The sequence below is a fragment of the Danio rerio genome, chromosome 18 (genome assembly GCF_052040795.2).
Source record: "Danio rerio strain M-AB ecotype USA chromosome 18, GRCz13ab, whole genome shotgun sequence".
In the NCBI taxonomy this organism is placed as follows: domain Eukaryota; kingdom Metazoa; phylum Chordata; class Actinopteri; order Cypriniformes; family Danionidae; genus Danio; species Danio rerio.
This window is the reverse complement of record NC_141038.1, coordinates 54,172,837-54,185,345: the sequence shown is the minus strand read 5'-3', so window position 1 is coordinate 54,185,345 and position 12,509 is coordinate 54,172,837. Positions and strand designations below refer to the sequence as shown.

Below are 12,509 nucleotides of genomic sequence, written 5' to 3'. Positions count from 1 at the left end.
GTAATGGGATTGAACTCAGCATATCTTCCCTTATTTTGTGTTCCAGCACCACTTCTTAAAGCAAAGTGACAGTGTAGTGTGTGAACGTGAGATGAAGCTCTGCGTGTGGATGGAGATGTGGATGCATTGCTGTGATATACTGACTCTACACTCCGTCTGCTTCTCTGCTGCTCTTGTTTTCCTCCTGCCAGAGATCTGCAGCTCAGACTGACCCGTGGAGATCCCTCATCAGCGCTGAGACTCTCCTGTTCCTCTAAATCAGCAGTAATAATGCACAAATATCTCACATTTCCAGATCAGCGCAGGCTTTTAGCTGCTGGCTCTTTGACCAATGGCTTTTGTTCCTGCTGTGGATAAAGAAATGATGATGATGATGATGACGCATTAGTGTAAATGTTAACAGACTGAAACACAGAGCTCACATTTTAATGATCAGCACGTCTCTAGAGCCCCGGATAATACGTTTCCCTGCCTAATAATCCACTTCAGGAGTTTTCAGATGTGTTTGAGAAGTTGGTCATTTAATATTCCACACTACAGTTTAGCAGGGGGAGTTTCTTATTCATGTGTGTGTGTGTGTGTGTGTGCGTGTGTGTGTGTGTGTGCGTGTGTGTGTGTGTGTGTGCGTGCGTGTGTGTGTGTGTGCGTGCGCGTGTGTGTGTGTGTGTGTGTGTGCGTGTGCGTGTGCGTGTGTGCGTGTGCGTGTGTGCGTGTGTGTGTGTGTGTGTGTGTGTGCGCGTGTGATCAGAGAACTGCTGCTGTAGCAGAGTGCTGTAGATGTTCAGATATATCAAACAGGCAGTTCATTACGGCGAGTGCTTGGCTCCTATAGCAGCGATACGGCAGTCGCACCGAAATATTGATCACACACACACACACACACACACACACACACACACACACACACACACACACACACACACACATCTGAGAAACCGCATGCATGAAGTCAGAACAGATTATCTGATCAATACAAACAATATCCAGTGGGAAGATGAGCATCGTGTGTGTGTGTGTGTGTGTGTGTGTGTGTGTGTGTGTGTGATTACAGACAGATAATCATTGAACAGCAGTGATAATCATGAGGAGATGCTCAGCTCTTCATTACCTGACTGATGTGTACAGACAGACTGATGTAGAAGCTACCGTATCTATCTACAGTATCTGTCCGTCCGTCCGTTTATCCATGTTTCTGTCTATCCATCCATTCATCCATCCATCCATCCATCTATCTATCTATTTAGTTAGTTCTGCAAATAACAGAAATGTTTTTGTGTTCACCTGCAGTGTGTGTGTGTGTGTGTGTGTGTGAGGATTCTGTTATTGTGTAACAGTAGTGTGTAATGATGATTAAAGCACTCCTCTGCATGTCTGCTGTTTCTGCGATGAATGGACTCATTAGGCCTGTAACGGCTTTAAAGATTCACTGACACACACACACACACACACACACACACACATCGTCAGCCACTACACAGGCAATATTCAGAGATTTACCCACTCTTCAACACTACAGAAGCAGCTTCACATTATTGCTCAAGTTGAGCTCTTCCACATCTGTTTTTGAATCAAATTAGCATTCATTCATTCATTCATTCATTCATTCATTCATTCATTCATTCATTTATTCATTTTCCTTCAGCTTAGTCCTTTATTCATCAAGGGGTCGCCACAGCGGAATGAACCGCCAACTATTCACACACACACACACTCATACACTACGGCCAGTGTAGTTGATCAGTTCCCCTATAGCGCATGTGTTTGGACTGTGGGGGAAACCGGAGCACCCGGAGGAAACCCACACCAACACGGGGAGAACATGCAAACTCCACACAGAAACACCAACTGACCCAGCCGGAACTCCAAACTTACTGCAAGCCACCATTCCGCACTTTAATAACATTATATAAACCAAAACATTAAGCAAAAGTTCTCTAAAATATGTTTGTTGTCTTGATCTGTGCGTCACAGAAGAGATCTGCAGTGAGTGATGCTGACATCTGATTTACATCTTTTACTGTATGATGAACTATAAATCTGCTTCAGCTCACTTGTAATCTTACTTCTGTCCTCAATTAAATTGAGCTTTTATAGAGCAGATCATCTCTGCAGTATGTGAGACGTCCTCTGATTCTCCAGCGTTTAAAGGTGTTCAGAGTGTTTAAAGGCTGAAGCTGAAGCAGAGCAGTGTTATGCAGAACACTGAGGACATTACACGTCATAATCCATCCTGTAAAAGTTTAACAAGATCTCTGCATTCATATAAACCTTCATCTTCCTGAAAATGCTGACCGAATCCTCAGACGCTTCCAGTGCTGTGAGTGCACTTCTACAGGGAAGCTGAAGGACAGATCAGAAACACCGCATTAAAGTCCGACTGATCCAGAGCTGAGTGTAAAGGACATTAATGAAGTGATTCACACATTAGAGTCAGGCCTTGTCCTTGTGCAACTGCACCTTAAAATCAAGTGAGAGCATCAGATCATGTCGTTCATCAGTGTGTGTGTTTACAGGACTCTTTCTGTTGATGCTGCTGGTAGATGTGGATGAAGTAAATAATCAGAAGCTCCTCTGAGAGTTTTGAACCCTGAATGAACTTTAGTGTTTGACATTATTTCAGGCGTAAATCTGCTGTAAATCACTGCTGTTTAATCTTAACCCTGCACCCTGGAGAACACTTAAGGGCCTAGATCAGCTGCAAATCATCATCAACTCAGCCATACACTGCAGGTCTGCTGAACGCTTCATTCTGATTGGCTGATGGGCATTCTACGGTGTTTGGTTATTGTCAGATGAATGCAAAGCTAAAGTAGTTCCGGCAGGTTTTGAATGCGTTACAGCTCCATATCACCAGGGCCGGATTAACCAATGGGCATTATGGGCACAGGCCCAGGGGCCCGTGCGCACTAGGGGCCCCTGCGAGGGGGGAGAAAAAAAGGACAATGTCGGAGTGTCTTTTTTAGGCTAATTGCAAATAGCGCATCTAGTTGGAATAAGCTTTTCAGGGTTTACGCCCATCGATGCCTGATTGATAGAGATAAGATGAGTGAAGAGCTATGAAATAGTGTAGCCGCAGTGGCGCACTTGTAAGGCGCACAGTTTCGTCTTTTGGCGCGATAAATTATAAACTCGGTTCGAATCCACCATCAGCTGAACTCGTGCTACTTTTTTTCTCCCCATTACATATCAGATTGGAAATATATTTATTTTTAACAGGAAGGAAACATTTTTAAAAAATAATGGAAATGTGATATAAAGTCACAAGTGTCTCGTGGGTATTTAATAATGTTTAGTCTTATTATAGGTGCCTCCCTCTCTGCAAAAACTATATTGCTCAGACAACTGTATTTCCTCTGAGCAAAAAAATTGCGATCACACATTAATATTATTATTATATTTAAACAGCCTTTTTTTCTTTAACTAAACAGAATGCTGTAATTGGTCAAGCGCGGAAACGTCAGTTTTGTAATAACCCGCACTAAACTAAGCGGACTTTAGTATAACGTTATAACTGTCATAGATCAAAAATGAGTGGACAAGTGGATTTAGCAAACGCGAGAGAAAGAGGAGAGGAGGCATCTTTATTGAGGCATTTTCCATACACACCATCTTTAAACAGACCCTTGATCAGGAGAATGAGGTACAGAAGAAGACGTTATGGTAACTTTAAATGATGAGTAGCTAGCATTAACCAGTCGGAGGAGGCTAACGGCAGCGCAGCGCGGACTGGATTCATCGTGTGAGAGACAGATAGAAAAGGAGAGAGAGAGGGAGAGAGAGAGAGAAAGGCCCAGAAGAGGAGAGAGAGGGGAGAGAAGAGGTATAGTATGTGTGATTTCGTATACTTTTAGGTTTATAATCAAGTTTTCATCACGAGAAGAGTAGAGAAAATACAGGGAGAGGAGGAGATACAGTAAATCAGTGTTTGTATTATGAAAGACTCAGATTCATAGAACTGGATTGGAGAAGCATTGTGCGTTATATGCCATGGCAATAATATGCTTTATAAGTTTGTAAAAGCAATACATTAAAATACCATATATATATATATATATATATATATATATATATATATATATATATATATATATATATATATATATATATAAATATATATATATATATATATATATATATATATATATATATATATATATATATATATATGTATAGTTTTATTAGTATTTTTATTCAATGCTTTGAAAAATAAGTTAAATCTTTGTAGACTATAAATACATATGTACTATATAGCATTTATTTAAATTTGTGGCCAATAAATTATAGATTAATTTTATTTAAAAATTATTAAATTATTCTTATTTTTTAAATTCAACTATAGGGGTGGTAGGGGGCCTTACAAGACAATGTGCCCAGGGGCCCCTGAGTTCTTAATCCGGGCCTGCATATCACCATCCTGAAGGATTATAATTGATTGATTTTTATATTCATTTATTTTTTCAAATTTCATTTAAACATGTTTGATCATCAGAACACACGGTTATGAATGATGAAACTGTCTCTGTGCTATAGTTGTTGTTTTCCACAACACTTTATAGTGTACATAATATAGTGTTTCTCAACCATACTAAAGTAAAGTACTTGAATTGATCTGTTGTGGTGATTCTACAGTTGCTATGGTAACGACAAATACAGTTATTGATCTGTTGTGGTGATTCTACAGTTGCTATGGTAACACAACAACTACAGTAATTGATCTGTTGTGGAGATTCTACAGTTGCTATGGTAACACAACACCTACAGTACTATAATCTTTTCTAATGTTGAGCAGTGAAGAGTGTGGTCTGACTGTAGCACTGAGGTTTGTCTGTGGATCATGTGTGTCTAATCCTCTCTGTGAGTGATACTGAGGCGCAGGTTTCTGGAGGGTTTTGGCAGTCCTCAGAGCATAATAATGAATGGAGCTGATGTGAATGTGAGCTGCTGATTCTGCTGTCTGTAATGATCAGACTGTCATTAGCCGCTGGCGGTGCTCAGGTGTCGTCAGGTCAAGTGTTTTAGCTCAGACGCTTTTGTCTTGCCAATCTTCAGATGATTTACCTGTTTGCTTTTTTATCTCCTGGATGACGGCCAGGCTCACATGTGTGTATAGCTGAGCGCTGTGTCTGATGTGTGCAAAAGTCTCCTTTATATAATCTTATCAAATAACCTCATGTCAAAAAGAGAACAGGAGGATTCCTCTTCCCCCAGTGTCAGGTTATTCTGCTGTTTAAGGTGAATCTCTCCTCAGTCTGACTCATGACTGCTGAACACAACACTGTCTGCTGTGCTGGTCTAGATGCTCACTGAGTGAAGAGTTTAGAGATAGCTGGACTAGAAACAGGACAGAAACTCAAACTAATAAAAGTGTTTTATGCAGTGCGCGCGTGTGTGTGTGTGTGTGTGTGTGTGTGTGTGTGTGTATTAGTGAGTTTCTCCTGCAGTGTGCGTCTCCTCTGCTCTTCAGGTGTTGTGATTGTATTCTTCACACACTCTCAGACTCCTGAACACCAGCTGAGTCTCAGCAAAGGCTCGTCCTCTGAGTCTCCTGCACTGTGGTGAAAATTGGACACACACACACACACACACACACACACACACACACAGTAAGAATCTGAACTCAGACGCCATCTGGTTTGTCTATTCCTCATTACTGGACCTGTGAAAACACACACACACATACAAACACACACACACACACACACACACACACACACACAAGCACATGCACATGCACAAAAACACACATGCACACACAAATACACGCACACCCAAAACACACACTTGTATACATGTTTTGCGAGGACTCTCCATGTTTGTGGTGTAGTTTATACTGTAAAAGCACTGATGATATGGTCCTCCTCAACCCTCACAGCACACACTGCACGTGTACATCGTCACACTCCTGCATTCTCACTCCTCTATCAGCATCTTTTCCTTGTGGAGACCAAACAAATGAACACACATGATCAAAATGACCTAGTATTGCTATACGTGTGGGGACATTTAGTCCATATAATGTATGGAATACACAAACACACACACACACACACACACATTCACACACAGCCTCTCAGTACTGATCTGGACACTAATGAAGCGGAGTGTGTGTCCACAATCTCTTCTCTGCGGTCAGAAAGCAGAGCATCTGTTCTCATCAGACGACCTGTGACTCTCTGTTAAATCACATTAGAGGACACACACACACACACACACACACACACACACACACACACACACACACACACACACACACAGCTACATCCAGATAAATGGCTTCCTGAGGCTCATTTATATACTTTACACTATGTATAGTCCTGTATACACAGTGCACAGTAATGTATGATATATTTCTGTCCTGTAATCCTCTGGTTTGGGTTTGGGATATTCACTCATTCATCCTCCTTCAGCTTAGACCCTTTTTTAATCACTGGTTGCCACAGTGGAATGAACCACCAACTATTCCAATATATGTTTTACCCAGCAGATGCCCTTCCACCTGCAACCCAGTACTGGGAAACACCCATTCACACTCATACACTACAGCCAGTGTAGTTGATCAGTTCCCCTATAGCGCATGTGTTTGGACTGTGGGGGAAACCGGAGCACCCGGAGGAAACCCACGCCAACACGGGGAGAACATGCAAACTCCACACAGAAACACCAACTGACCCAGCCGAGACTCAAACCAGCGACCTTCTTGTTCTGAGGCCTTACCATGGAGAATAAAAGATTGACTTCATGCTGGGTATGTGTCGCCTCTAAGGCTGGGAGGTTAGTGAAGGCGGCTCGATTTGACCTGAATAGTAATAGTGTACAGAATTACAGACAGCAGGAGGGTGGAAAGCACGACACTCCACACTTTACTTGCATTTAAAATGCTGTATGTCTATATATAAATCATTTAGTCAGATTTATTTGATGCACAGTGATTGTTAGCATGTGCTGAACTGAACTGAGATCTGCTGTAGTTTAATTAACTGGGGTCTGTAAACAGAAGCGCTGTGTCTTTAAATCACTGAAGGCCTCCTCTGTCCGGCTCTTCATTACAGACCGGCTGTATATCCAGAAACTCCATCATAAAGCAGAGTTTTACTGCCGCTGGAGATTAATAATCCACTCTGACTGACACGTGTGTGTGTGTGTGTGTGTGTGTGTGTGTGTGTGTGTGTGTGTGGGATTGTGTGCAAATGTCAAGTGTGTCGTGAATATAAGCGTCTGCTGTTTTCTGGAGAGGTCATGAAAACACGTCCTAAAGGTCAGCGGCGTCCTGCTTTGAACATTTCGTTCCTGAAGCTCATTAATGTGTTTCATTCCCAAATGAATGATTTCTGTCAGACTGACGGCTCAATTTAACACAACAGCGCTGACTTTTACCAAACACTACAGAACACATGCCTTGAAGAGACTTTGCTTTTACTGTCAGATCACAAACACTCCAGAATAAAGGGCTTTTCTACATCATACACACTGGAAAGGGAATATCAGTGCATATTTTGTGATTCATGTTTTTGTTTTCTCTCATTTATTTCTGATTTTGAGTTGCATTATGAGATCTTGATCTTTCTTCCAACAACTTTTAACCTTGACAAGTTGTAACCGTGACTTGTATTGATGTGTATTGGTGTGCAGTGCTGTATTGTCTGGGTGGTGTTGTAATCATCACATTGTAATCAACTGCAGCAGATTGTCTGGTATTTTACAGCCTTATTTCTCCAGATATTATTTCTTTTCTGATTTAAACTGACTAAAATGTCAATAAAAGTCACTTTGTAAACTGTAGAGTTGAATTTACAACATCAGTAATGGACAGAGCAGAGATCAACATCCTATTAGTTGAGAGGGGTCTGGCTGCAGACTCCGTGTGGCCCATCTGAGCTGCATGCATCGCTGAGTGATACAATCTCAGCTTGCATCAAAAAGGCTGCATCCAGATACTATTGCATAATGCAGTGTTTCTCAACCATGTTCCTGGAGGAACACCAGCTCTGCACATTTTCCATGTCTCCTTAATCAAACACACCTGATTCAGGTCATCAGCTCATTAGCAGAGACTGAAAGACCTGTGATGGGTGTGTCGGACAAAGGAGACATCCAAAACATGCAGTGCTGGTGATCCTGCAGGAACGTGGTTGAAGAACACACACACACTCACACACTCCTGATTGATTTGTCAGGAACTGAGGTGAACATGTTGGTGTGTTTACGAGGCTCGCGAGACTCATTCAGATGTAAATGCTCTGCTCTTTCTGAACTGAAGCTTTCTGTTGATGGAGGCTTTATTAGGACAGTGTGTGGTTTAGTATTAAAGTTCTCATGAATTCAAAACTAATCATATTCATTTTGTTCGCTCTCATTGTTAGTTTTGTGCTCAATAATTCATCTGTGCATGTCATTAAGAACAAAAACAAGAGTCTGCCCTTGTAATCTGGTGAAGTCTAGATGGGATCCGCGGCCGGCCGGACCTGAGATATGCACATTAATATAGCAGCACTTTTTAATGACACTGTATACCAATAATTCATATTTTTACAGTACTGTGACAGTTGGGGTGGGGATAGACGTTAATAAAATACAAAAAATGGGAAATTCAATAAATAATATCAATAATTCTTGTTAACTTCCGACTGCAACCATATCCGCTCTAGCAACAACCCTATGATCTTTAATTGAAATCTGAAAATGCACTTCCTGATTGTTTTGAGTTATATTCTCAGATTACGTCTGTTTAAGCTAGTGGGCGTGGCTAACATACTTAACCACGCCCCTGCAACACTCAGCGCTATGACAACAAACAGAAATGATGATGAGGAGGAGGAGTCTGTTAGGTTGTAATAACTCTCCCCAAACCCTTCCCCCATCTTCCTGAATGAAACGCCCACTTTACTTTATCCAATCAGCTTGCAGTAGAAAAAACAAGCCACACCCACTGTTTTCTCATTTAATATTCCATTTCTCTAAGAACTGCTTCACAATATTGCAAGAGAGTCTGAGTCTGAGTGCTTTGAAAATGAACAAAAACTGAGAAAATCACCTTTAAAGTTGAATGAATTTACAGCTCAATGCAGATTACTAATCAACAACTGAGTTTGGACATATTTACAACAGAAAATGCACAACATATCTTCATGAAACTTGAAATGTGTGTGTGTGTGTGTGCATGTGCATGCCTTACCACATGTCCCCACAAGTACAGCAATACCAGTATACTGTATGTGCGTGTTTGTGTGTCTGTCTGCGTACATGTGTGTGCATGTTGTATGTGTGTCTGTAAGTGTGTGTCTGTGTGTGTGCAGGAGTAACACAGGTTATCAGTGTGTAGTTTGACCTGTGTGTGTGTGTGTGTGTGTGTTTTCCGGCTGTAATGCAGTGCTCTGCTGGCTGTAATTGGATAATGTTTAATGTTTATCAGCGTCTCCGTCTCTACTGTCTCTCTAACCCAGTAAACACACAGTAATCTGATCCAGAGTCAGTCTCTGTTTCTGCATCTCTGACAGCACACAGACTCATTATGGGCTCAGAGACTCTACAGTGTATTGTCGTGTATATGTAGCCAATAAGGTGTATTATAGTTCAGTAAAGGTAAAAACAGCTCAATTAAACACAAACTGAAATAAAAGACATAATAAAGCCATTTTATTTCAACTAGTTTCTATATTCATTCCTCATTTTCATTCAGTCTAAATTGATGCATGAAAATAAAACTGACATGCAAATTAACAACAATATATATATATATTAGTAAAAAAACAAATAAACAAAGTGGCTGAAACTTTAAAAGGAAATTTAAATTAAACATTAAAACAGTATACTGATTTTTTTAAATGCTAAACTATAATTAAAACCTTCAGAATAATTAAAAAGAAAGGTAATTTACCTGATATGAAGATAGAAATACTATAGTAAAGTGTATTATACTTTATATAACTCTCTGTTAATGAATAGCAACCATACCATAGCAACTGTAGAATCACCACAACAGATCCATTACTGTAGTTGTCGTGTTACCATAGCAACTGTAGAATCACCACAACAGATCCATTACTGTAGTTGTCGTGTTACCATAGCAACTGTAGAATCACCACAACAGATCAGTTGCTATAGTTGTTGTGTTACCATAGCAACTGTAAAATCACCACAACAAATACTATAGTTGTTGTGTTACCATAGCAACTGTAGAATCACCACAACAGATCAATTACTGTAGCTGTCGTGTTACCATAGCAACTGTAGAATCACCACAACAGATCAATTACTGTAGTTGTTGTGTTACCATAGCAACTGTAGAATCACCACAACAGATCAATTACTGTAGCTGTCGTGTTACCATAGCAACTGTAGAATCACCACAACAGATCAATTACTGTAGTTGTCTTGTTACCATAGCAACTGTAGAATCATCACAACAGATTAACTGAAGCACTTGGCTTTAGTTTGGTTCAACAACACTGCAGTATTTTTTATTAATGAATACAGTATTTCTTCATGTAAGTATAAACTCTGAGCACACTCAACAGTGAGCGAGTGTTCAGTGTTCTCTGCCAATCCATCAGTTCTGCAGCTAATGCAGTTTATGAGGCTGACGATGAGAACACAGACCAGCTTAAGTCAATTAGCTAAGAGGACAGAGCTGGCTTAAATCAGAGCGCAGAAGAGCTGGGTCAGGACCAGCAGAGACACACACTTCATATAAAACCTGTTCATCTGTCCGTCAGACACACGGCAGAGCTGATTCACACTAGTGGAGGAGTACTGCACATCAAACGGCTGCTCTTACCTAGAGTTTTAGTCCTGTTTCTAGTCCAAACATTTAAAAACGCCTAAATCAGTATTTTCTAGACAAGAACAAAATATAGTGTTGTGTTCAGCAATATGAGTCAAAATGAGGAGAGTTTAAACATTAAACAAGCAGAATAATCTGACACTGGGGTGAGTGGAATAATCATTTAGACATCAGATTATTTCCCTCACAGCATTGTCTATAGCTAATTCTGGGACATAAATCATAATTATCATAATAATAATGTTCATAATGTGGTAGTGTTTGCTTTCATTAAATTGGTTTAATTTATCAATAATTACATTCGGTTATTTAAAAATCTGAAAGCTATTTATTAACTTTATTGATTTGTGTGTTCGTTCATTTATTTTACTTCGGCTTAGTCCCTTTATTCATCAGGGGTCAACCTAGCACTGGGAAACACCCATACACACACACTCATACACTACGGCCAGTGTAGTTGATCAGTTCCCCTATAGCGCATGTGTTTGGACTGTGGGGGAAACCGGAGCACCCGGAGGAAACCCACACCAACACGGGGAAAACATGCAAACTCCACACAGAAACACCAACTGACCCAGCCGAGACTCAAACCAGTGACCTAAGTGCTGTGAGGCAATTGTAAGACACCATGCCCCCCTGTTTGTTTATTAATTCATTTATTTAGTTTTTTATTTATTTGTTTATTGTTTTTATTCATTTCTTTTACTTATTTGTCCATTTATTCTTTCATTTGTTTATTTATTTACTTTTATTGTTTGTTAATGAATTTATTTATTTATTATTTACTTGTGTATTCATTCATTTACTTACTTTCATTTGTTTATTTATTTACTTTTATTGTTTGTTTGTTTGTTTATTTATTTGTTTATTTGTTTATTCGTCTATCTTTGCTCCTTATTTTCTGGGATAAAGCTGTAAGCTTTTAAAAATGTGAGTGTAGCGCCAGCTAGTGGAAACTATCAGAAATTACATGATCACTGGAATGAACTCCAGAACGTCAGATGTAAACAGAGCTGATGTAAAATAACTGCATTAAATAACTGCATTGTAATCACACACACACACACACACACACACACACACACTACTGCCTCTGCGCTATAGGGGAATTGTATCAGCTAAACTGGCCGTATGTGTGAATGAGTGTGTTTGGGTGTTTCCCATTGCTGGGTTGCAGCTGGAAGGGCATGCGCTGTGCTAAACATATGCTGGAATAGTTGGCGGTTCATTCCGCTGTGGTGACCCCTGATGAATAAAGGACTAAGCTGAAAGGAAATGGATGACTGTATATGTGTGGATGCAGAGGGCGGTGTGCGCTGTTCTGTCTCTGTGAGTCACTCTGCTGCGGTTCTACTGGGATTTACAATGTAAACCTTTAATAAATCAGCAAGTTCTCCTTCTTTTAATGGGTATGTTTACGCTTCAGCTTCTGAACTGTCAGAATATTGGTTTTCTTTGTACAGATCAGTCTAGATGTGTCCAGACAGCGTTAATGAAGCCACTTTTTGTCTTTAAATGTTTTATTTAATTGAAATAAAATACTGAAATCGTTTTTAAACGCTGTGAAACTTTAACAAATCTGCATCTGTCCCAAAACAGTACATATATAACGGTCCAAATTAAATCTCAATCGAATAAATTCATTATAGGCCACGGGAAACTGCACAATAATGAAGTTTACTGGCTCCTCATCATCAACATCCGGTCCGCGCGGTACATGCTGGGACTG

General features: G+C 40.1%; 1 protein-coding gene across 4 annotated transcripts in view; it reads left to right on the top strand.

Annotated features, from left to right (window-relative positions):
* Positions 1-12,509, top strand: part of ube2q1 (ubiquitin-conjugating enzyme E2Q family member 1) — a 76,151-nt gene that overhangs the window by 51,731 nt on the left and 11,911 nt on the right. The window lies entirely within an intron of this gene.